Below are 27,924 nucleotides of genomic sequence, written 5' to 3'. Positions count from 1 at the left end.
TCTTGTCATCTCATGACATCACTGAAATTTATGTCATGATCCAGAATTAAATCGCTCAACAAAGATAAATTGAATATTGTTATGAAATTCTCACATAATCACAAGCTGTGTTTAGTGAATTAGGAAATTTAATACAACTTGAATACGCTATGTTTAGAAGGTGAGGAGAGCTTCTCTAGTGGCTCAGACAGTAAAGCATCCACCTGCATTGAGGGAGACCTAGGTTCCATCCCTGGGTTGGGAAGATCCCCTGGAAGAGGGCATGGCAACCCACCCCAGTATTCTTGTCTGGCGAATCCCTATGAACAGAGGAACCTGGCAGGCTACAGTCCACGGGGTTGCAAAAAGTTGGACATGGCTGAGCAACTAAGCCCAGCACAGCACAGTACAGAAGGAGAAGGGAGGCAAAGCAGATGGGCATCAGAAGTTAAATAACTACAATAGATAATATATGTCAAAGTTGCCAAATGAGTAACATGATCATGTACAGATGCTGTGTTCAGAGGTAAAAGTGAAGAAGCCACCAACGAATCTGGGATAAATGGACAGCAGAGTCCTCAGATGGTGAGTATTTTTTCCTTATTTTAATGTGTATAAGCTTATATCACCTTAAAATAATATAATAAATTGTTCTTCATTTTTTCCTCACTTATGATTATCATCAATTATTTATTTCCATTAAGCTCTCTCCCTTTTCAGGTTTTGTCTTTAAGTCTCTAAATATTAATATGTATGCTGCCCAGGAGGGCGAAACAGTTGGTCTTGCTTCTTCAATAAATACAAAAGAAACAGGTGATAACAAGCAATCTTGGTTGATGGTGATAATGTTGAAAACATTTTATTTTATATTGAATGCTTTCCTGATTTTTTATCCAACAGGCTCATGACACTGTCAGCCACCCTGAAACACTTTATATATTTGTCATATCTCTTTCTAATTCTTTTCATCTTAATAGTCTGGATCTGCTGTCAGCCGTCTTGAATGTTTGAAAACAAAATCAAAGAGGTATGGAGAAATCAGAACCCTCATACATTGCTGGTGAGAATGTAAAATAGTGCAGCCGCTGTGGAAAATACTTTTGCAGCTCTTCAAAATGTTGGACATGGAGTTACCCTATGATCCAGCGATTCCACACCTAGATATATACCTAAGAGAAGTGAAAACACACATAAACACAGAAACTTGTACACGCATGTTCATGGTGGCATTATGCACAGCAGCCAAAAAAATCAGAAACAGCTCAAATGTCTATGAACTGATGAATGGATAAAGATGTGATGATGGTGGTTTAGTCGCTAAGTCATGTCCTACTTTTGCGACCCCATGGACTGTAGCCTGCCCGGCTCCTCTGTCCGTGGGATTCTCCAGGGGAGAATACTGGAGTGTGTTGCCATTCCCTTCTCCAGGGGATCTTCCTAATCCAGAATCAAACCCGGGTCTCCTGCATTGCAGGCAGACTCTTTACCATCTGAGCCACCAGGGAAGCCTAAAGATATGGTATACCATATCTTTAATATCAATATTAAAATATGAGAAATATCTTTTTTAAAATTAGTCACTTTCCTTTCTTCTCGGAATGGTTTACAATTTTCATTTTCTAATTCTACCTACTGTATGTATGTCCACGCTTGAAACTGGGCTAAGTCTTCATCAAAGAAATGAGGCTTTTCTGCCCTTTCAAGCATCCTTTCTTACCTCTTCATCTCAGATATAGACCTAGAAAATAGAAAGTTCAACCTGGCAAAATCTGAGTGCAGCACCTTTCTCTTCTAATAACACCAAAACTTCTCATTTACCCTAGGTCAAATTTGTCACAAGTTCATAGTCAGTGGAATCCAAATTAGTGAGGGTTTGCCTTGTTTCCTCTCTGAGGTCCTTGGAAGGCCCCCATGCCATGCATCCTTTAACAGTGCTTTTTGGCTTATGAAATCAGAAAACATAGCCAAGGGAGCAAGGCCAAAGAAAGGTATTAGGAGGATAATGTTGACACCAATAAGAAATTTAAAACCATGAATATGGCTAGGGAACCGTCCATCCAGGAATAAGCGTATTAATGTAAATAAATTGAGTCAGAAATTAATGAAGTCTATTAATCGAGTTGATTCCTGTAATCTGGTAAAATTCAAATAGCATCTTATTTTAATTGGCCCATGAACTGCCTGAATGAATACCACTAGAACCATCAGAAAGCAGGTTTGGCTTAAAAATAAAACAATACTTAAAATCTTTTAGCAGAGCCACAGCAAGGGTAGCTGAATCACCACTTGGCTTTAGAGCCATAGGTTCTTGGAATTAACAAGAGTAATAATAATAGCGAACATTTATACAGTAGTGAGTGAAAAGTGTTAGTCGCTCAGTCACGTCTGCTTCTTGCAACCCCATGGCTCTTCTGTCCATGGAATTCTCCAGGCAAGAATACTGGAGTGGGTTGCCATTCTCTTCTCCAGGGTAACTTCCCAACCCAGGGATCAAACCCAATCTCCTGCATTGCAAGCAGATTCTTTACCATCTGAGCCACCAGAGAAGCCTAGCACCTATGTGCTAAGAATTGTTCTAAGCTGACTCCTTTAATCTCCATAGTTGTGCAGGAGATGCCATTACCATCATCCCCATTTTACAGGTGAAGATTTCAAGGTATGGGTAGGTTAAGTGATTTATCCAGAGTCACACAGCTAATAAGTAGTAAAACCAGAATGAATTTTATTTCTCATTTTATTTTTTTATGGAAGTATAGTTGATTTGCAATGCAGTGTTAATTTCTGCTGTAGAGCAAAGTGACTCAGTTAATCACATATATATTTAAATATTCTTTTCCATTATGTTTTATCACAGGATATGGAATATAGTTCCTCATACTACACTGTAGGACCTTGTTGTTTATCCACTTAAATATACTAGTTTGCCTGCAGTAACCCCAAACTCCCAGTCTATCCCTCTCCTTCCCCGCATATCCCTAGGCCACTATCAATCTGTTCTCTTATGTGTGTGAGTCTGTCTCCTAGATAACTTCATTTGTGTTGTGTATTAGATTCCACGTACACGTGATATCATATGGTATTTGTCTTTCTCTTTCTGACTTACTTCACTTAGTATGGTGACCTCTAGTTGCATCCATGTAAAACTAGGATTTAAATGTGTTTTAAACCATTACACTGCAAGGCCTCTCTTCATGCTATGCTGCCTCTAATGTGAAGTGGCTTGACAGAGGACAGGGCTGACAGCTACAGTCTCTTTTTCATGGGTCAGAAAACTTTTGCCGAATGCTATATTCATAAGTTTATATTTTTTAAAAAAAGCGCGATTCTTCAAACACAAATGGTTGGAAGAATCTGCCTTCTAATGAGAAAAAAAGTCTTTCCCCCTTGCTAACTGAGTCCCTCGTGGTGGGTTGTATTATTCCAACACGTCTTCCCTCCCTGCATCCATTTCCCTTGCCATGTAACTTTGCAGTTCCTCTCACTAGAGAAGAGTGGCTGCAGCCTAACGGCTGCTAGTTCATAGGCATTCTCCTTCCTGAGTGCCTTTAGGGCTCAGGACTCACAATTATTGGAGGGCTGCAATAATTGAAGACTGTGACATCCTTGTTTACTGATATGACAGGAAATACTCCATTTCTCAGTACCAATTCCTCCCACCCGTGAAACCCATTCAGACACATTCACCTATATTTTTTAAATAGCAAATACAGCCGTCTTTCCCTCTTCCATCCCCTTTCTCCTTAATGGCTTTATACCACCGCACTCATCTTTTTCCCCCTCTTTAGTACTTCTGCTTGCTCCACAACCACGTCTATGATGCGATTGGTGGTACTGTGACCCTGGAGGTAACGCAACTGGTCACCATTCTCTGCTCTTATGCACACTGCCATCTTATTGGCAAAATAATCCAAACAAGTATGTTCAGAAGGAAAATACAGAGGCCAGTTTTCAAAAGCCAACAGCTTGCTGATTCTCTTAATCTGGTTTATGAGCTGATTCTAAGGGACCATACAAAATTTCCAACTAGTATGAATTTAATCAATCACTAATGTACCTTTTCAATAAATGTGCCCATAGCAGTCATGGACATCTTGGTGGAAACCTAAGTCACTCTTCTAAAAGGATATTGTGTTTAAGTGACTCCTCCAGAAGTATTTATATTCAATTTATGTTTCAGTTCAATTTAGTCATTCAGTCGTGTCTGACTCTTTGCAACCCCATTGACTGCAGCACTCCAGGCCTCCCTGTCCATCGCCACCTCCTGGAATTTACTCAAACTCATGACCATTGAGCCGGTGATGCCATCCAACCATCTCATCCTCTGTCATCCCCTTCTCCTCCTGCCCTCAATCTTTCCCAGCATCAGGGTCTTTTCCAATGAGTCAGTTCTTCACATCAGGAGTTTCAGCTTCAGCATCAGTCCTTCCAAAGAATATTCAGGACTGATTTCCTTTAGGACAGACTGGTTGGATCTCCCTGCAGTCCAAGGGACTCTCAAGAGTCTTCTCCAACACCACAGTTCAAAAGCATTGATTCTTTGGCACTCAGCTTTCCTTATAGTCCAACTCTCACATCCATACATGACTAATGGAAAAACCATAGCCTTGACTAGATGGACCTTTGTTGGCAAAGCAATGTCTCTGCTTTTTAATATGCTGTCTGGGTTGTTCATAGCTTTTCTTCCAAGGAGCAATTATCTTAATTTCATGGCTGCAGTCACCATCTACAGTGATTTTGGAGCCCCCCAAAATAAAGTCTGTCACTGTTTCCACTGGTTCCCCATCTCTTTGCCATGAAGTTATATTTAAGTAATTTCAAACACACTCAGAAAAGTTTCAAGAAGAATACAATAAAATCCCAATCAACCTTCACCCACATTCAGCAATGAACATTTTGCCACATTTGCTTTATCGTTGTCTCCTTTTCTTTCTCTATTTTTTCCTGAACCATTTGAAAGTAAATGGTAGATATCATAACTCCTTGCTCTTAAATTCTTCAGTGTGCATTTCCCAAGAGCAAAGACATTCTTTTGCATGATTACAGCTAAATTATTCAAATCGGAACACTTAGTCTTGATGTCATGCTATAGTCTGATATACAATCTGTATTCAAATTTTGCCAATTTCCCAATAATATCCTTTATGGACTATTTTCCCCTTCTTTGGATTCCTTGAATCCAATTCAGGATCACAGATGGCAATTAATTGGCGCATCTCTCTCTAGTCTCTTTTAATCTAGAACAGCTCCTTAGCCCCTCCTTGGCTTTCATGACTCTGGCATTTGGGGTCATGCATTTTTAGCAAGAATACCACATTGGTTGCATTTACATTTAAAATTTTATTTCTAATTGTGATGAAAACAACATGCAGTATAAATTAAAGGGTCTAGCAAGTGAAGAATAATTTTTGAGGGCAGAAGCAGTTGGGCATTCTACCTATATTTTAAGCCAATATTATTTCTCTGTGGTATATTCATTGTGACCTAGAAGAATAGTCAACTTTAACAAGAGCATACTGTAATTACTGTCATGTGGTAATTGCAGAAAGATTTTGGCTCTGCACAATTTTCTAAGTTTTGGGGCCACAGAAAGATGTTTTCAATTTTGTGAGCTCTATAACTCTGAGCACCTGTGCTGAGGAAGGCAGGGATCCCTAAACATTTTGGCATCAGACCAGACTAAGGTGCTTACTGACCCTGATATGTGCTTCAGGAAAGCTAATGTCTACATTCACTCTAACTCTCTAGTTTCAGGTAAGGATATCACTCTTTGAGTCAACAAGAAATTTTTTAACATGTCAAGAGTCTGCATGAAAAGATGCTCAATTTTCTCAGTTTTAAAAATGAAAATTAAAACTGTGCTAAGATACCATCTTTTACCTATGAGATTAGCAAAAATCTAAAAGTTTAATAATAAGACTGTGTTGATGAGTATATGGGGAAATAAACACTTTCATGTATTCCTGGTGAGAATCCAAACTGTTATATAACCTCTCTGAAAAATAATTTAGTAATAGCTATCAAAATTATAAATTTATTTGCCCTTGATTGAGCAACAAAACTTTGGGGAGTTTATTCTAATATAAGTACAAGGTCACTCTTCAAATGAAGCACCATTTGTAACTGCAACAGATTAAAAACAATGCAAATGCCCATCAGTAGGGAACTGGTTAAATAAATGTTTATTTACCCATCCAATGGAATACCACGCAGGTTTCAATAAAAGGGTAGAGTGGGGGAAGGAAGCTTGCTACTTACTGATTTAGAAAGAGCTCTACATAGCAACACTATTCACAGTAGCTGTTTCTGTGAAACAACCTAAATGTCTATCGACAGATGAATGGATAAAGAAGATTTGGTACGTGTGTGGTATAATGTATGTGTATGTGTGTATATATATATGCATGTGTGTATACACCTATATATATGCAGGTGTGTATACACACACATATATATGCATGTGTGTGTATACACATATACATATATAAAAAAGAATGAAATGATGCCATTTGCAGCAACATGGATGGATCTGGAGATTATCATACTAAGTGAAGTAAGTGAGACAGAGACAAATATCACATGCTATCACTTACACGTGGAATATAAAATATGATCCAAATGAATTTATTTACAGAACAGAAAGACTCACAGACATAGAGAACAGATTTGTGGTTGCCAAGGGGGAGGGGGTGTGAGAGGAAAGTATTGGGGATTGGGATAGCAGATGCAAACATATATAAACAAGGTCCTACCGTATGGCACAGGGAACTATAGTCAATATACTATAATACACCATGATGGAAAAGAATGTGAAAAAATGTGTGTATATATATGTGTGTATGTGTGTATATGTATAAATGAATCACTTTGCTGTAAGGTAGAAATTAACACAACACTGTAAATCAACTATAGTCCAATAAAAAAGAAAGAGTGAAAAATGCAAGTTTTTATATGTAGCACCACTTTTATACTATTCTATCTTTGGTATACGAGGGAGGGGACTAAAAGGCTATCTTTATATTTGCTTGCTTGTCCACATATAAACTAAGAATAGTAGTGAGAGGAGATCTTGGCAGATGAGGAGTTGGGGGGCAAAGATTAGCAAAAGGCTTTCACCGTCTATCCTTTGTACTTTCAGGCTTTTGAACCACATAAACCTATCCAAAAGCTCAATTTAAAAAGAAATAAACAATGAACAGAAAATGGTAAAATAAAAACAAACAAAAAAGAATCTATGCTTTTCTTCCTGCTTGCCTATTTATGAACACCAGAGGCAACTTTCCAGTATTTAGGATTTTTTCTCTGTCAAATATGATAACAATGAGCCCCAGGTATAAAAGGCATTGTCAATTGTGTGTGTGTGTGTGTGTGTGTGTGTGTGTGTGTGCGCGTGTGTATGAGAGAGAGAGTCTAAATTTGTTTTCTTCCAGGAAATCAAATCCCAATACATTTATATAAGCATGGTGTAGTCTCCCCTGTTGCTCTATGCTGATCCCCTTGGGATCCCTTCTATATTGTGACAGCCCCCACCATTCCCAACTGCTGTGTGCTCTGCCTATAATGGTCTGCACCTGCGACACTCTTTGGAGACCTGCCCTTGGCCTGTTCCAGCTACTTTGCTCTCTTGTGCAGACAGCAAGAAATGCCTGGAAATCTACTTCCCCTGGGGCAGACTTAACCAATGATTTACCAGCGTGGAAGTGTGAAATCCTAGCTCTTTGCCTCGGATCTGAATAGACTTGAAGGTATAATTTATGTTCTAGCGCTCCCCACAAGATCAGGCTGAGGCTAGGACTTCACTGGAAATTGTTTCCTTGGCTGCTTTCCCTTCCAGGTTCTAGTTCTCCCACTACTTGACTTGTTTTTCCTAGGAATACTTTTTTCATAAGCCATTTGTATGTGAATCCACGTCTCAGGATCCCTTTCTGAAGAACATGACCAAAGACATGAGTTGTTTGATTTGGAGTGGCTGTAACATGACACCAAAATTTTTTCCCCCGAAGATAGATTTGAGAAGTTGAGGAATCATTGTTATAAATTCCAATCTCACCTTTGATACATTGCAAATACTCCAGGTGGTACCTCATTATGCAATTATTTAATGATGTATAATAATTTAAATAACTTGCTTCTATGAGCCAATGGGTTTCAACACACATCTAATCATACTACCAATTTAATGCAGAAGTCCTGCCCTTAGGGTCTGGTATTTTAAAAGACTGTAAATGGAATTTGTAGTGCTCCAGGTAGACCAACAAGGAGGTAACAAAAGAAAAAATCTCCCACACCATCTTGGGTTATCTGCTAACATCCTGAAGCATGAGATCTTATTACTCCTATCATTATTTTTGCCTGCCTACCTAAGGATGTCAAGAAAGCTCAAAGTAGAACATAGCTAATTTAATAGCTGCATGTTTGCATTTCTCCCTGTAAAAGCTTGTTTTCTCAAATATAACACATCTTTGCTCTTACAAAAGAACCAGTTTCCTGGGCAACATTTTCTATTTCTTCCTTCCCCATAAACACCACCTTGCTATCTGGAATTTTCCTACATGTAAGGGCTTTTGTCAAGTGTTTGATTCTTTTAAGAAGTACATCCATAGTACAACAAACGTCAGAGAAAACACCCTTGTCCTTTACAGGCTTCCAGTCTGAAGTGAGAAGGATCAACATCTACACGAGAGACCAGCAAACAGCAACCTCCAGGCCAAATCTAGCCTACTGCCTGTTTTTGTATCAAGCCATGAGCTCAGAATAATCTATACATTTAAAAATCATTGAAAAAATTAAAAAGAAGAGTATACATTTTTGACAAAATTATGTGAAATTCAGATTTCAGTGTTCATAAATAAAGTTTTGTTGGAACATTGCATCACTCACTCGTTTACATATTGCCTATGGTGGCTTTCGGTGTAGTAGTTGTGACAGAGACTGTGTGAACCTCTGTGGTCCACAAAATAGTGCTTTAGCCTGGGAATCTGTAAATATGTGACTTGACATGACAAAGAGACTTTGCAAATATAATTAAGGTTACAAAGCTTTTTTAAAAAAATCAAAGTATAATTGATGTATATTTTATATGTTATAGGTGTACAATATAGTGATTCATAATTTTTAAAAGTTAGATTCCACTTATATCTAACTTTGAAAAATATTGGCTATATTTCCTGTGCTGTACAAGTGTAGCTTTTTTTTTTAACATTATTTATTTATTTTTGGCCACGTTAGGTCTTCATTGCTTTGCAGGGGCTTCCTCTAGTTGTGGTGAGCGGGGGCTACTCTTGATTGCAGTGCATGGGCTTCTCATTGTGGTGGTTTCTCTTGCTGCAGAGCACAGACTCTAGGTGTGTGAGCTTCAGCAGTTGCAGCACATGGGGTCAGTAGTTGGGGCTCACAGACTTAGCTGCTCTTCAGTGTGCACAATTTTCCCAGAACCAGGGATCAAACCCATGTCTCCTGCATTGGCAGGCGGATTCCTATTCACTGCACCACCAGGGAAGTCCCTTTGTAGCTTATTTTATACATTATAGTTTGCATTTCTCAATCTCTTCCCCCTATCTCATCCCTCCACCTTCCCTCTCCGCACAGGTAACCTCTAGTTTGTTCTGCATATCTGTGAGTCTGCTTCTTTTCTGTTATATTCATTAGTTTGTTGTATGTGTTACATATAAATGATATCATACAGTATTTGTCTTTCTCTGTCTGACTAATGTTGAATGAAATAAGGTTACAGACCTTAAGGTGAAGAGATTATCCTAGATTATCCAAGTAGGTCTGATCTAATCACATGAGCTCTTAAAAGCAGAGAATTCTCTCCAGTTGGAGTCAGAGAGATATGACAGAAGGGAAAGTCAGAGAGATTCAGAGTATGTGAAGGATTTGAGGTGTTGTTGCTGGTTTGAAGATGAAGGGGACAACGTGATAAGAAGCGTAGGTTATGTTAAGGAGCTGAGAGAAGCTGACAGCCAGCAAGGAAGTGGGGCATCTAGCTACACTGGATTGGGTGCTGCCAGCCACCTGAATAAACTGAGAAGCAGCTTCTGCCCTCAGAGTCTCCAGGAAAGTGGCTCAGCCAACACTTTGACTTCTGTCTTTTGAGACAATAACCTGCTGAGCCGATCATTCAACCAAAGAACTATGAGGTTACAAAAAATCTAAAAATAATATTGTTGTGTGAAAATTGTCTAAGTCCTAATTATGTTGAGTTGGTTCACAGTGCTTTTCAGGTATACCATATCCTTCTACATCTCTGCATATGTGGTCTATGAATTTTTGAGAGTTTGATATTGAAACACCAACTAAAAATCTTAATTTATCTACTTAATAATTCTAATATGTAGTAGAACTATATATGACATTCTGTATTTTCCAAGTCTCCTATAAATGTATTATACTTTCATGATTTAAATAAACATATATATATAAAACATAATCTTGTAAAAAAATCTTGAGTTATAAACGAGTATTAAATTTAAGCTGCTAAATTTTGATAAAGTAATTGGATTAGGCCCAAGATGGAGTCACTCATGCTAAGCCTCATATCAGTAAATCAAACTAACTTAACTAAGTTTCCACGGTTCACTTTCCTGGAAAAGGAAGGCTTAGGTCGGCCAATCAGTGCTTGCCTGCTCCACACAAGATACTAGACCTGGCCCAAGACTTCCCTTTGCACCATATGACCAATCAGCAAATATCTAGTATAACTTCCTTGTCCCTGCTCACTTTGGTCCATAAAAATCTCTCACCTTATTCAGCTCTGCAGAGTTCCTTTCTGTCTGCTAGCTGGAATGTTGCCTACTTATGAATCACTAAATAAAAGTCTACTAGATCAGAAGATGGGCTCGATAAAGGACAGAAATGGTATGGACCTAACAGAAGCAGAAGATATTAAGAAGAGGTGGCAAGAATACACAGAAGAACTGTACAAAAAAGATCTTCACGACCAAGATAATCACAATGGTGTGATCACTCACATAGAGCCAGACATCCTGGAATATGAAGTCAAGTGGGCCTTAGGAAGGATGGCTACAAACAAACCTAGTGGAGGTGATGGAATTCCAGTTGAGCTCTTTCAAATCCTGAAAGATGATGCTGTGAAAGTGCTGCACTCAATATGCCAGCAAATTTGGAAAACACAGCAGTGGCCACAGGACTGGAAAAGGTCACTTTTCATTCCAATCCCAAAGAAAGGTAATGCCAAAGAGTGCTCAAACTACCGCACAATTGCACTCGTCTCACATGCTAGTAAAGTAATACTCAAAATTCTCCAAGCCAGGCTTCAGCAATATGTGAACCGTGAACTTCCAGATGTTCAAGCTGGTTCTAGAAAAGGCAGAGGAACCAGAGATCAAATTGCCAACATCCACTGGATCATCAAAAAAGCAAGAGAGTTCCAGGAAAACATCTATTTCTGCTTTATTGACTATGCCAAAGCCTTTGACTGTGTGAATCACAATAAACTGTGGAAAATTCTGAAAGAGATGGGAATACCAGACCACCTGACCTGCCTCTTGAGAAACCTATATGCAGGTCAGGAAGCAACAGTTAGAACTGGACATGGAACAACAGACTAGTTCCAAATAGGAAAAGGAGTACATCAAGGCTGTATATTGTCACCCTGCTTATTTAACTTATATGCAGAGTACATCATGAGAAATGCTGGGCTGCAAGAAGCACAAGCTGGAATCAAGATTGCCAGGAGAAATATCAATAACCTCAGATATGCAGATGACACCACCCTTATGGCAGAAAGTGAAGAGGAACTGAAGAGCCTCTTGATGAAAGTGAAAGAGGAGAGTGAAAAAGTTGGCTTAAAGCTCAACATTCATAAAACTAAGATCATGGCATCTAGTCCCATCACTTCATGGGAAATAGATGGGGAAACAGTGGAAACAGTGTCAGACTTAATTTTGGGGGGCTCCAAAATCACTGCAGATAGTGATTGCAGCCATGAAATTAAAAGACTCTTACTACTTGGAAGAAAAGTTATGACCAACCTAGATAGCATATTCAAAAGCAGAAAAACATTACTTTGCCAACAAAGTTCCGTCTAGTCAAGGCTATGGTTTTTCCTGTGGTCATGTATGGATGTGAGAGTTGGACTGTGAAGAAAGCTGAGCACCGAAGAATTGATGCGTTTGAACTGTGGTGTTGGAGAAGACTCTTGAGAGTCCCTTGCACTTCAAGGAGATCCAACCAGTCTATTCTGAAGGAGATCAGCCCTGGGATTTCTTTGGAGGGAATGATGCTAAAGCTGAAACTCCAGTACTTTGGCCACCTCATGCGAAGAGTTGACTCATTGGAAAAGACTCTGATACTGGGAGGGATTAGGGGCAGGAGGAGAAGGGGACGACAGAGGATGAGATGGCTGGATGGCATCACTGACTCGATGGACGTGAGTGTGAGTGAACTCCGGGAGTTGGTGATGGACAGGGAGGCCTGGTGTGCTGCGATTCATGGGATCGTAAAGAGTTGGACACGACTGAGCGAGTGAACTGAACTGAGATCAGAACATTTCTGGGGAAAACTTTCTTATAACAGTTTGAAGCAATTTGTTACAGGGGAAATAGAAAACTAATACATCCTCAAAGCTTAACATATTTACTATCTAGACCTTTCCAGATAAAGTTTGCCAAACCTTGATCTGAAACCTTGCTCTCCAAATTTCGGGTACTCAGACCAGCAGCATTGGTATCAACTCTTGAGCTTAATAGAATTGCAGAATCTCTTAATTAACCAGATGGAAGGGAGTTTCTCACAACATATATCAAATCACCACAATGTGTATTTTAAATATCTTACAATTTTACATGTCAATTATCTTCTATAAAAGTGAAATTAAGGCAAATAAAGATTAAACAAAAAACCTCAGTACCCATATGATATATGCCCATTATGTGAGTTCATTCAATGTTTTTTTTTTAATAGGAATACAGAACTCATTGAGCCGTACTGAATTAGGATCTGCATTCTAACAAGATCCCTAAGGGATTCTTTGCACATTCAAATCTGAGAAGCACTGGTCTAGATTTCATTTTGCTGTTGTCTTAGCTGTTACCAAGATTGTCTTAGCTGCCTTTGTCTGGATGGAGAGTTAAGCAGAGATGTACACAGAAATAATGTTAGCGAAAAGCTGGAAGCTGGACTTAGCTGGATATTTTATAGTTACTGCAGTCACAGCATCGTCATCTTCATCCTTGGCATTATCATCACCACATTCATCAGGCCAAAGCAGCATCGAGAACCAATTCCTGGCACCTGCACTGCAATTATAGCCTATATCACTTGACTCTTTCAATTCCCCAGAAAGTCACTGTATTATCAGTTCCTTTGTTGTTGTTGTCTAGTTGCTAAGTCATGTCCAATTATTAATAGTTCCTTAGGGCCCCTGTAACAAATCACCATAACTGGATAGCTTAAAATAACAGAAATGTATTCTGACAGGTTTGTAAGCCAGAAGTCAGAAATCAACATGTTGGCAGGATTGGTTCCTCCTGGAGGCTCTAAGGAAGAATCTGTTCCATGCCTCTCTCCTAGTTTCTGGCAACTTTGTGTTTCCTTGACATACATAACTCTAATCCCTGCCCCCACCTTCAGATCATCTTGTCCTCTGTGTCTCCAATCTCCCTCTTCCTATCTCTTATAAAGTGAAAGTGAAGTCGCTCAGTCGTGTCCGACTCTTAGCGACCCCATGGACTGCAGCCTACCAGGCTCCTCCATCCATGGGATTTCCAGGCCAGAGTACTGGAGTGGGGTACCGTTGCCTTCTCTTATAAGAACACCTGTTATTGGATTTAGGGCCCACTCTGAATCTAGAATGACCTCATCTCAAGACTCTTAATTACATCTGCAAAGACTCTTTTTCTAAATAAGGTCACATTCACAGGTTCCCGGGAGTTGGAGTAGGGGATTTTGGATGGGGACATATCTTTTCAGTGGTCACCATTCAACCCACTACAACCACTTGTTGTTGTTTAGTTGCCCAGTCATGTCTGACTCTTTGCAACCCCATGAACTGTCCTCTGTCCTCTGTCCATGGGTTTTCCCAGACAAGAACGCTGGAGTGGGTTGCCAACATCCTCCTCCAGGGGGTCTTCTGAACCCAGGGGTTGAACCCACATCTCCTGCACTGCCGGTGAATTCTTTACCACTGAGCCACTGGGGAAGCTGACTGCAATCACTGTAAGCTGGTTAGTCAAAGCAAAGATGACTCACCACAGTGAGGATGAACCCATCCTTACTGAGTCTTAATGAAATGTCCCCAAAGGAGAAAATGAACAGAGGTTAGTTAAAGGTTTTTAAGGCCTGGAGTGGGTGATTTTAAGAGGAGTCTTGCAAAGCAGAGTATGGGTTGAGATTGGGCAGAGTTTGAAAGTGAAAGTGTTAGTTACTCAGTCGTGCCCAACTCTTTACAACCCAGGGGACAGTAGCCCACCAGGCTCCTCTTTCCATGGAATTCTCCAGGCAAGAATACTGGAGTGGGTTGCATTTTTCTACTCCAGGGCATCTTCCCGACCCAGCGATCAAGCCCGGGTCTCCTGCATTGCAGGCAGATTCTTTAGCAACTGAGCCACTCCCTGGGCAGAGTTTATGACATAATAAATTTGGATTGGAGAACACAGGGAGGAAAGCCTTGATGATCAAGCTTGTCACTTAACAGCCTAAGTTTCCACAATCATAAACTTCTTCCAGGCCTCAGATCTATCTTCTATATAATGAAAGCCTGCTGGAAAGGTAGATGAAGCTCTTTCAGTTATTTATACCTCAACAGTGTTGAGTTTATCTGATAGCTTTCAGAGAGTTCACTTTGATAGGGTAAAATGAACTTGAAACATGATTCAGGCTAAAGGAGAAGGAAACCTCATAAATAGCCAGATCCTTTATTTGGTTATCCAGACAAGCTACCTCTTTCCCTTCAGTAAAGCAAAATTCTAATCTCTCAGTATTCAGGGGGCACTGATCATATGTTAGATGTAACTGGGGAGAAAATATATGTTCTATTCACTTATGTATAGGTACCACTTGAAAAACAGAATTAACTTGTTTTACATATTTATTATCCATTTTCTTCTACTGGAACATATTCTTTCGTAAGGGACTTCTGTCTTGTTTATCATTCCAATCTGAGAACTCTTTCCTGGTGCAAATAAAGTGCTTGATAAATATTTGTAAGATAGATGAAAATAGGCTATAGCTATTTGAACAAACACATTAAAATACTATAGGATATATATGGACAAAGGAGTCAGGCAGAAAATGTCGTCTGCTTGCTTATATCTTGAAAGTCAAATAAGTCAGTTTCTAGTTAAGATATCTTCAAATCCCACTGATTATGATAGTAGAGATGTTTTAGAAGAGAAAGGTGGTAATAGACTTTTGAAATAGAATACATAATTTGGTTCTTATTCTATTCTTACAAGATTTAAGGTAAGGTGAACTGAAACTGCATCTGAACTGCAGGATGAAAATAAAGCTCTGAAATCAAATCAGAACATATAGAACCCAAACTGCTTTTCATAACAAAAGTGGAAGCCAGTCTGTAGGATCCTCTTTAAAGTAGCTAGTATATGTTAAGGCAGAGGAAATGATTATAATGATTGATTTTAATTTAGTACAAGTCTGTCTTTAATAAATGAAGTATTTTCTCTTACAAGAAATCTAAAATATCTTGGAGAGGTTGTCAAGAGAGGAGAGAGTTAAACTTTGCCAGAAAACAGAGAATGATGTTCTTATGGGGAATTCTGAAGAGTATTAAAATTGACTAATTCATTAGAAGAGACTTTTGTGAGCTTATTACAAGTTCTTCATTATTGCAGGTCTTCCAAAAGAGCTTAAAGGGCTTTTTAATGCAAAATGAAGAGTACATCTTGCCTTGATGTTTCTTAAATATCTAACTTTTGGAAAATAGAATAAGTAGATATAAAAGCCATACATATTTTCAGCTTCTCCAATGATTTTAAATGTTATTTTCTATGATTCAGATAGTTCAGCAATTTGTTCATTGCTATTTCACTTTGTTCTATAAAATCTTTTGTATTGTACACAAAATACTTATATTAGTCTGTACAAATATGTTTTGTTAACTTCTTTTTTTCCTCCAGTTTTGAGATATAAATGACACAATTGATATAATTGATATAACTTGACAGACAACACTGTATAAGTTTAATGCATACAGTATATTAATTTGATTTAATATACCATGAAGTGATTATCACAATAAGTTTAGTGAATATCCATCATCTCATATAGGTACAATTTCTTTCTTATGATGAGAACTCTTAGGATTTACTCTCCTAACTTCCATATATAACATACAGCTGTGTTAATTATATTTACTATGTTGCACATTACATCCCTAGTACTTAGTAATCTTAAAACTGAAAATTTGTACCTTTTGACTACCTTCATCTAATTCCCCCTCCTCCACCTCAGTTTATTAACTTTTAATATACTCCAAGTTGGAGGGGCATTTGGGGGGAAATGGATACATGTATATATGTATGGCTGAGTCCCTTTGCTGTCCACCTAAAATTATCACAACATTGTTAGTTGGCTATAACCCAATACAAAATTAAAAGTTTAAATGTAAAAAAATGCAATTCAATCCTTCTCTGATATTAGCACCATCACAATTCCCTCATTCTTAACAGGACCACGGTTCATTGTAAAACTACATAAATGCAAAAAAAAAAAAAAAAGATCTTCTTTCTGTTCACTGATTAGTTGTTGTTAGGTCAGTTCCCCAGGGGTCTGATGCACATAAGGCTATTTGAAAAATCTGCTTTGAAAAGATGCTCAACATCTTTCATTAGTAGAGAAATGCAAATCAAAACTACAATTAGGTATCACCTCACATCAGTCAGAATAGACAGAATCAAAAAGTCTACAAATAATAAATGCTAGAGAGGGTGTGGAGAAAAAGGAACCCTCCTAAGCCATTGGTGGGGATGTAAATTGGTAAAATCACTATGGAGAACAGTATAGAGTTTCTTTACAAAATTAAAAATACAGCCACCATATGATCCAGCAATCCCACTCCTGAACATATATGCAGAAAAGTTAAAAACTCTAAATTGAAAAAAATGCATGCACCCCAATGTTCATGGACTTCCCTGGTGGCTCAGCTGGTAGAGGATTCCCCTGCGATGTGGGATACCTGGGTTCAATCCCTGGGTTGGGAAGATCCCCTGGAGAAGGGAACAGCTACTCACTCCAGTATTCTGGCCTGGAAAATTCCATGAACTGTATAGTCCATGGTGTCACAAAGAGTCAGACACAACTGAGCGACTTTCACTTTCCAATGCTCATGGCAGTACTACTCCCGATTGCCAAGACATAGAACAAGCTAAATGTCCATCAAGAGGTGAATGGATAAAGAAGATGCGGTGATACGCATACCATATTATTATAATTTCCATTACATATAATATACTATATGCTATAATATATAATATATATTGAAATACATATAGTGGAATATTATATATTATACATAATGGAATATTATTCAGCCATAAAAAGAATGAAATAATGCCATTTGCAACAACTTGGATCAACTTAGAGATTATCATACTCAATTAAGTCAGACAGAGAAAGACAAATATATATCACTTATAGGTAAAATCTAAAAAAAAAAAAAATACAAATGAACTTATTTACAAAACAGAAACAAACTCACAGACTTAGAAAACAAACTTACGGTTACCAAGGGGAAAAATGAGGAGAAGGGATAAATTAAGAATTTGGGAGTAACATATACACAGTACTATATATAAACTAGATAAACACCAAGGACCTACTGTATAGCACTGGGGACTATACTCGTTATTTTATAACAATCTATATGGGAAAAGAATCAGAAAAAAATACGCAATATAGCTGAATCACTTTACTATACACTTGAAACTAACACAATGTTATAAATCAACTATACTCCAATAAAAAATAGATTTTAAAAAAAAGAGATATCTTAAAGAAAAAAGAAAACTTCTCTTACATTTAAACCTTGCATCTTCTCTTTAAGTTTTCAGTTTATATGCCCCCAAATGATTTACATTCTCCATCTAGTCACTGTTAAGAAAAACTATACAAAACTTAGAGACACATCAAAAAGGGAGGCACCTCATCCTTTCACTATATTAATAGTACGGAGAAGAAAGCTCACCCAAGGATTATCTAGGGAAATGTACTTTTCTCACTTTATCATTGATTGAAAGTCAAAGACTTCATAAAGTTACACAAAAACTTAAAGAATTTTGTCCAGGAGAGATGCAAATGATTTTTGTCCAGCAGAAAAAAATAATTTTGCCGTGAAGGAAAGGTTTGTATCTAACACAGCCATTTTAACATAACTTTCCTTTTGTTAAGTTCCCTATATACACTGAGCTCTTCACATATTCTTCAAACTAGTCTATAATTAGTTGGTGGAAATTTGATTTACAGTTTTTTCTAATATAAATTTATTTATTTTAATTGGAGGTTAATTACTTTACAATATTTTATTGGTTTTGCCATACATCAACGTGAATCCACCACAGGTATACACGTGTTCCCCATCCTGAACCCCCCTCCCTCCTCCCGCCCCGTTTTGTGTTGGGTTTTGCTGTACATCAATGCAAATCAGTCATAATTATGTGTATGTGATGTGCTTTGCTTAGTTCCTGAGTAGTGTCCAACTCTTTGCAACGCTATGGACTGTAGCCCACCAGGCTCCTCTGTCCATGGCGATTCTCCAGGCAAGAATACTGGAGTGGGTTGCCATGCCCTCATCCAGGGGATCTTCCCAAGCCAGGGATCAAATCCAGGTCTCCTGCATTGCAAGCAGATTCTTTACCATCTGAGCCACAAGGGAAACCCAAGAATACTGGAGTAGGTAGTCTATCTCTTCTCTGGGGATCTTCCTAACCCAGGAATCAAACCAGGGTCTCCTGAATTATGGCCATTGCAGATGGATTCTTTACCAGCTAAGCTACCAGGGAAGCCCAATTATATATTTTTTTTTAAATGGATATATATATATCTACTTCCTCCTGAGCCTCTCTCCCCTCCCCCTTCCCACCCCTTTAGGTCATCACAGAGCACTAGGCTGGGCTTCTAGTGTTATTTAGCAACTTCCCACTATCTATTTTATATATGATAGTGTATATATATATCAATGCTACTTTCTCAATTCATCCCACCTTACCCCTCCCTTGCTGTGTCCACAAATTCATTCTCTAGTAGGTTCATCATTACTATTTTCCTAGATTCCATATATATGCATTAATATGTGATACTTTTTCTGACTTACTTCACTCTGTATAAGAGGTTCTAGGTTCATCCACCTCACTAAAACTTACTCAAATTCATTCATTTTTTCTGGCTGAGTAATATTTCATCGCATAAATGAACCACAACTTCTTTATCCATTCATCTGTCAATGGACATTAGGTTGCTTCCATGTCCTGACTATTGTAAATACTGCTGCAATGAACACTGGGGTATATGTGCTTTTAGAATTGTGATTTTCTCAGGGTATATACTCAGTAGTAGAATTGCTGGGTCATATGGTAGATATATTCCAAGTTTTTTTAAGGAATCTCCAAAGTGTTTTCCATAATGGCTGTATCAGTTTACATTCCCACCAACAGTGCAGGAGGGTTCCCTTTTCTTCACATCCTCTCCAGCATTTATTATTTGTAGACTTTTTGATGATGGCCATTCTGACTGGTGTGAAGTGATACCTTATTGTACTTTTGATTTGCATTTCTCTAATAATGAGCAACGTTGAGCATCTTTTCATGTGTTTACTGGCTGTCCAAACCAGTTTTAATAGCCTACTGGTCCCTGCATTAACTGAGTTGAATAAAATATTTGGCATATGTTCCTTTAACATATGTATAAGAATCATGATATGATCTTTTTTGAAAATGATACCTTAGTGTCTCTTAACACCTCACATCTCCACCTACAGGCAAGTAGGTTCTGGGCTACTCCTGTGGGAATATAAACCATAATAAAAATGACTGAGGTTAAGAAAAACATATATTCAATCTTTGAAGAGGAAAATAATAATCAATCACCATAGAAACCAAAGTGGTAATGACTTTTATTTGGCCCTTATTCTCTTCTCTTTTTGGGAAAATGGAAGCTCTGGGTTCAAGCACTAAGAGAGGGCAAGAGGATGCATTGCTTGCAAACTAGAGGTACTTGGTTCTCGGATTTGATTACAAATCTTTTCTCCTCTCATTGAAATTCCTAGGATCCTTTGGCTGACACACTGAGAACACTTCATTTCCTTTTTACTTGTTAAAAAATAATTATCATTCAATTTCCTGTGGTACAACGCTTATCTTCTTGCCTATCCCTGTTTTCAAAGGTCACTTGCGTCATATTTCAGGTTTGAGTAACATTTGGTTATTACCCACCAGTGTCGGTCAAGTGGGGATAAGCCATGTCCCCTTCCTTCAGGGAAGTCACAGTCTCAGAAAGAGAGGACAAAGGAGCAGAGGGCACCCAGGTCAGTGGAGGACAGAGAGACAGTCTGGAAGGGTCTACAAAGATCGGCCTATGAATAAGTGAGAAAAGTCTGAAGTGAGAAAAGAGGGTAAGGGGTTCCACCTTAAGGAGTGTTCCACCTTAAGGCATAAAGATAGTGGGCTGAAACCCAGCTGGACTTGAAGTTATTTTTCTAGGTAATGAATCATGAACCTGTGGATCAGGTACCCTAACCTTAGAAACTAGGTAAGAGCACTTAAGTCTTATACCATTTAATCATTTAGCAAACATTTTCTAGAAACCAAATTTGTTTTTAGTTTGAGTGTTTCTTTTTGCTGTGCCACCTGGCCTGTGGGATTTTAGTTCCCTGAACAAGGACCGAACCCGCACCGCCTGCAGTGGAAGCGCAGAGTCTTAACCGCTGGATGGTTGAGGACGTCCCTGTGTTATTTTTAATTTTTTCAGTTAGTGAGGAGTAATAACACATTAAAAAAAAATAACATACTCTTAAGTGATCTTACGTGCTAAACTTTGGCCTTGAACCAAACCCCAGGGACATACCAGTAAGACAGCAGCTTTGCAGAGGAGACAAAACCCAGGCCTCTGACATGAAGGGAAGAGAAAGCCTGGGATTCAGTCTGGGGCAAGAAATGTCCCCTTGAGATACAAATGTGAGCCCATGTATCAGTGTTATATCCCCATGCTTCCTCTGTCATACAAGCCCTTAGGCTTTTCATGAGTGACTTCCTCCTGCTATTGCCATGAGGTTCATTTTAATGAAACTATTTGTTTTGATGTAAAGAAAATTAGAGATACCAAGGGAACATTTAATGCAAAGATGGGCACAATAAAGGACAGAAATGGTATGGACCTAACAGAAGCAGAAGATATTAAGAAGAGGTGGCAAGAATACACAGAAGAACTGTACAAAAAAGACCTTCATGACCAAGATAATCATGATGATGTGATCACTCACCTAGAGCCAGACATCCTGGAATGTGAAGTCAAGTGGGCCTTAGGAAGGATGGCTACGAACAAAGCTAGTGGAGGTGATGGAATTCCAGTGGAGCTCTTTCAAATCCTGAAAGATGATGCTGTGAAAGTGCTGCACTCAATATGCCAGCAAATTTGGAAAACTCAGCAGTGGCCACAGGACTGGAAAAGGTCAGTTTTCATTCCAATCCCAAAGAAAGGCAATGCCAAAGAATGCTCAAGCTACCGCACAATTGCACTCATCTCACATGCTAGTAAAGTAATGCTTAAAATTCTCTAAGCCAGGCTTCAGCAATATCTGAACTGTGAACTTCCAGATGTTCAAGCTGGATTTAGAAAAGGCAGAGGAACCAGAGATCAAATTGCCAACATCCACTGGATCATCAAAAAAGCAAGAGAGTTCCAGAAAATCATCTCTTTCTGCTTTAATGACTATGCCAAAGCCTTTGCCTGTGCAGATCACAATAAACTGTGGAAAATTCTGAAAGAGATGGGAATACCAGACCACCTGACCTGCCTCTTGAGAAACCTATATGCAGGTCAGGAAGCAACAGTTAGAACTGGGCATAGAACAACAGACTGGTTCCAAATAGGAAAAGGAGTACGTCAAGGCTGTATATTGTCACCCTGCTTATTGAACTTCTATGCAGAGTACATCATGAGAAACACTGGGCTGGAGAAAGCACAAGCTGGAATCAAGATTGCCAGGAGAAATATCAATAACCTCAGATATGCAGATGACACCACCCTTATGGCAGAAAGTGAAGAGGAACTGAAGAGCCTCTTGATGAAAGTGAAAGAGGAGAGTGAAAAAGTTGGCTTAAAGCTCAACATTCAGAAAACTAAGATCATGGCATCCAGTCCCATCACTTCATGGCAAATAGATGGGGAAACAGCAGAAACCGTGTCAGACTTTATTTTGGGGGGGCTCTAAAATCACCGCAGATGGTGATTGCAGCCATGAAATTAAAAGACACTTACTCCTTGGAAGGAAAGTTATGACCAACCCAGATAGCATATTCAAAAGCAGAGACATTAGTTTGCCAACAAAGTTTCGTCAAATCAAGGCTATGGTTTTTCCACTGGTTATGTATGGATGTGAAAGTTGGACTGTCAAGGAAGCTGAGTGCCAAAGAATTGATGCTTTTGAACTGTGGTGTTGGAGAAGACTCTTGAGAGTCCGTTGGACTGCAAGGAGGTCCAACCAGTCCATTCTAAAGGAGATCAGTCCTGGGTGTTCATTGGAAGGACTGATGCTAAAGCTGAAACTCCAGTACTTTGGCCACCTCATGTGAAGAGTTGACTCATTGGAGAAGACTCTGATGCTGGGAGGAATTGAGGGCAGGAGGAGAAGGGGGTGGCAGAGGATGAGATAGCTGGATGGCATCACTGACTCGATGTACATGAGTTTGAGTGGACTCCGGGAGTTGGTGATGGACAGGGAGGCCTGGCGTGCTGCCATTCATGGGGTTGCAAAGAGTCAGATACTACTAGTGACTGAACTGAACTGAAGTGAAATGTATACCAGCTAGGAAATAAAGAAAAACACAAAATATAAATCACCCCATAATACCACATCATAGAGGTAACACTCAGTATTTGGTTTATGTACTCCTTCAGTGTATACCCACAATAGTTCGCCAGGGGCTGCCATAACAAAGTAACACAAATTGGATGGCTTGGGCAACAAAAATTTATGACTTTTCCCAGTTCTGGAGACTAGAAGTCCAAATCAAGGGGCCAGGGGAGTTGGTTCCTTCTGAAGGCTGTGTTTCAGGTCTCTCTCCTGGGCTTGTAGATGGCCGTCTTCTCCCTGTCTCTTCACATCATCTTCACTCTCTGCATATCTGTGTCCAAATTTCCCCTTTTTATAAGGACACCAGGTGACTCAGACAGTAAAGAATCCACCTGCAAAGCAGACCTGGGTTGGGAAAATTCCCTGGAGAAGAGAATGGCAACCCACTCCAGTATTCTTGCCTGGAGAATCCCATGGACAGGGGAGCCTGGTGGGCGATGGTCCATAGGGACACAAACAGTCGGACATGACTGAGCGACTAACATTTTCACAGTCATTGGATTAGGATCCACCCTAATGATTTCATTTTAGTTTAATTAACTCTGTAAACACTTTATGTCCAAATAAGGTCATATTATAAGGTACTTGGGGGTTATGACTCCAACATACCTTTTGTTTGCTGAGAGCAGGATACAATTCGATGTCTAACAGTACTTGACATATTGACTGAGCTGATAATTCTCTGCTTGTCCCCATTTTCCACTTCTTGGGCTTGCTTTGTGCCCAGAGAGAGTGACCTCTACAAATAACATCAATGGCCCCTCTCCATCTGGCTTCCAGTTGGGTTGAGCCAATAGGAGACACTGGAAGAAGATCAGAGAACAGAAAGGGGGAAGAAATTTGGTATTCATTTGCTCCATTTCTGCCCCTCGGCATTCCAGACCAAGGATTAGAAACAGTTTCCCCACTGTTACTAGTGCCTGGAAACCCCAATATCTCATTTTGATCTTCTTAACCCTATCCACACCTCTACATATTCAGTCACTCAGTCATGTCTGACTCTTTGTGACCCCATCAACTGTAGCCCGCCAGGCTCCTCTGTCCATGGGATTCCCCAGGCAAGAATACTGGAGTGGGTAGCCATTCCCTTCTCCAGGGGATCCTCCCAACCCAGGAATAGAACCCTAGTCTACTGCATTGCAGGCAGATTCTTTACCATCTGAGCTACCAGGAAAGCCCATGTACACCTCTGTAAGTAGTCAATTAAATCCTTTGATAAAGCATGAATTTCCTTTCAGGACCCTGGCTAATACTTAGACATACAACATATTTTATATAGTTGATACACTGTTTGTTAGGAAAAATATCCAAAACTGGAAATAAGGCAAAGGGGAGGAGACATGTCCTTTCAATGTCACATTGGGAGCATCGTATGACAAAATAATTTATTCTCTAGGAGAACATATCTGTGTTTGACTTTACTGTTTACTATTTAATTAGAGCCCAAACACTGGGAAGTTATATGTTAACTTGGAGATTATTTTTGTCTGGTAAAAAGATAACTTCAAAGGTTATAGTTTTATTGCCCTGTGAGTTATTTAATCAGTTGTGTATTGTATATAACCCTTATTCTAACATTCTTTTTTTAATTAAGATCTATAGATACACTGTCTATTTTTTTGAATTACAATAATATATTTTATTTAACCCAGAATACCCAAAATTTTATCACTTCAACGTACAATCAACATAAGAATAGCTGATAGCTATTGTACATTCTCTTTTTTTGAACTGAATCTTTGAAATTTGGTGCATTTTTTCTCTTTTTTATTTTTTAAACTATGAAGGTATGATACCACATTTACAGGAGACTTGGAAAATACAGAACAAAATTACATATAGTTCCACTATATATTACAATGACTTTTAAGTAAATAAATTAAGATTTTTAGTTGGAGTTTCAATATCAAACTCTCAAAAATTCATAGAATGAATATATAGAAAAGTAGTTGGGTCTCCTGCATTGCAGGTAGATTCCTTACCGCCTGAGCCACCAGAGAAGCCCACAACACTTTCAATATCAAACTCTCAAAAACTAGTAGAATGAATAGACAGAAAAGTAGAAGGATACAGTAGACCTGAAAAGCACTATGAACCGATTCAACATAATTAAGATTTATGCAATTTTCACACAACAGTAGGATACAAATTCTATTGAAGTTCTCATAGACTATAAACTGGGAAATACTAGAATGTACCCAGGGACATAAAACAAGGTGCAAAACTTTCATGGTCTAAAAGTGTTGAAATCATACAGAGTCTGTTCTCTTATCACTGTGGAATTCTGTTAAAAATCAATATCAAAAGATATTTGAAAATAACCCACATAATTTCAATAGCAATGTGACATTTATCCAGAGAGATCTTTGACTTAGCCATTGAAAGCCTCAATAAAGTTAGAAGACTGAAAAAAACCACAGAGGGTGATGCAGAGAAGAAAGTATTTAAATGAGAAAGTAATATTAAAGATACTTTAAATGTCCATTTTTAAATGACAAGTGCATGTAAGAAGTCATAACAAGGAAAATTAGAAAATATCTGTAACAGAATAAAAAATGAAAAGAGAATTTACCGAAATTCATTGCATGCAGCAGATGCTGCTCAATGCAACTAAATACAATGTGGAATCTTGAGTAAGGCATGAAAACAAATAATGGACACTGGCATAAACCTTTGTGCAATTTGAAGAAAATCTCTACTTTAGTGACTAATACTGATACCCAGTCTGTTAAATGCTCTTTGAACCAGCTTTAGAATCTCACTGATGCCCTCATGAATAAATCAGAAAAACTTTGATAAAATTTTATTCTATATTTATGTGAGTTTGTTATTTTTTTAAAATTATGCTTTGACATACTCCACACATTTTTGCATTGTGTTTCTTAAACTTAACATGTCATCAGCTAATTTCACTCAACCATTACAAATGTTGGAGATTTAGGTTACTTCTCCTCTTCAGCTGTTATAAATAAGCTTTGCTGATGATATTCACTCTTAACTGTAGTTCACATGTAGGCAAATGTTTGTGGGAAGAAGAATGGTATACAATTTGCACCAGGCTTTCACCTCCTATATTCAAGATGATCCTGCCCTCTTTTTCTTCCCTGTCCTACTGTCATCTCATCACCCCATTGCAGCCAAGATGGAGGCCTTCTGGGATTTACAGCCAGTGTGGGGCATGGCCTGAGCGCACTCCTTGTTAACAATAGTACCAGACATGTAGTGAATAGTTACTATGTCCAGACACTCTGCTAAGTGTCTGATAAGCATTATCACTTCTGGTCCCCATGACTACCCATTAGTCAGGTCCTGTTGTTATCATCCTTTTCTCCCTGTGAAAAGGCTAAGTTGGGATTTAAACCCACGTCTGACCATAACTCATCTTACATGCTAGTAAAGTAATGCTTAAAATTCTCTAAGCCAGGCTTCAGCAATACGTGAACCATGAACTTCCAGATGTTCAGGCTGGTTTTAGAAAAGGCAGAGGAACCAGAGATCAAATTGCCAACATCCGCTGGATCATGGAAAAAGCAAGAGAGTTCTAGAAAAACATCTATTTCTGCTTTATTGACTATACCAAAGCCTTTGCCTGTGTGGATCACAATAAACTGGAAAATTCTGAAAGAGATGGGAATACCAGACCACCTGACCTGCCTCTTGAGAAACCTATATGCAGGTCAGGAAGCAACAGTTAGAACTGGACATGGAACAACAGACTGGTTCCAAATGGGAAAAGGAGCACATCAAGGCTGTATATTGTCACCCTGCTTATTGAACTTCTATGCAGAGTACATCATGAGAAACGCTGGGCTGGAAGAAGCACAAGGTGGAATCAAGATTGCCAGGAGAAATATCAATAACCTCAGATATGCAGATGACACCACCTTTATGGCAGAAAGTGAAGAGGAACTAAAGAGCTTCTTGATGAAAGTGAAAGAGGAGAGTGAAAACGTTGGCTTAAAGCTCAACATTCAAAAAACGAAGATCATGGCATCCAGTCCCATCACTTCATGGCAAATAGATGGGGAAACAGTGGAAACAGTGGCTGATTTTATTGTTCTGGGCTCCAAAATCACTGCAGATGGTGATCACAGCCATGAAATTAAAAGACGCTTACTCCTTGGAAGAAAAGTTATGACCAACCTAGATAGCATATTCAAAAGCAGAGACATTACTTTGCCAACAAAGGTCCATCTAGTCAAGGCTATGGTTTTTCCAGTAGTCATGTATGGATGTGAGAATTGGACTATAAAGAAAGCTGAGCACCGAAGAATTGATGTTTTTAAACTGTGGTGTTGGAGAAGATTCTTGAGAGTCCCTTGAACTGCAAGGAGATCTAACCAGTCTATCCTAAAGGAGATCAGTCCTGGGTGTTCATTGGAAGGACTGATGTTGAAGCTGAAACTCCAATACTTTGGCCACCTGATGCAAAGAACTGACTCATTTGAAAAAACCTTGTAGCTGGGAAAGATTGAGGGCAGGAGGAGAAGGGGACGACAGAGGATGCAATGGTTAGATGGCATCACCGACTCAATGGACATGGGTTTGGGTGGACTCCAAGAGATGGTGATGGACAGGGAGGCCTGGCGTGCTGCAGTTCATGGGGTCTCAAAGAGTCAGACAGGACTGAGCGATTGAACTGAACTGAACTGACCATAAAGTCTGTGCTCTTAAGCGCTGAGGTGGGAAATGACTGTGTATGTATTAAATACCTGAGTGAATGAATAAATGAATGGTCAAAACACTCCTGAAGGGACTTCCCTGGTGGTCCAGTGGCTAAAAATCTGCATTACAATTCAGGGGACAGAGGGTTCGATCCCTGATCGGTGAGCTAAGGTCCCACATGCCACAGGGCAGATCAGTCAAGGCGCCACAACTAAAGAGAGAAGCCCAGGAGATCC

This window comes from Capricornis sumatraensis, chromosome X (assembly GCF_032405125.1).
Source record: "Capricornis sumatraensis isolate serow.1 chromosome X, serow.2, whole genome shotgun sequence".
NCBI lineage: Eukaryota > Metazoa > Chordata > Mammalia > Artiodactyla > Bovidae > Capricornis > Capricornis sumatraensis.
The sequence above is the reverse complement of the archived record's forward strand: the minus strand, read 5'-3'. Positions refer to the sequence as shown.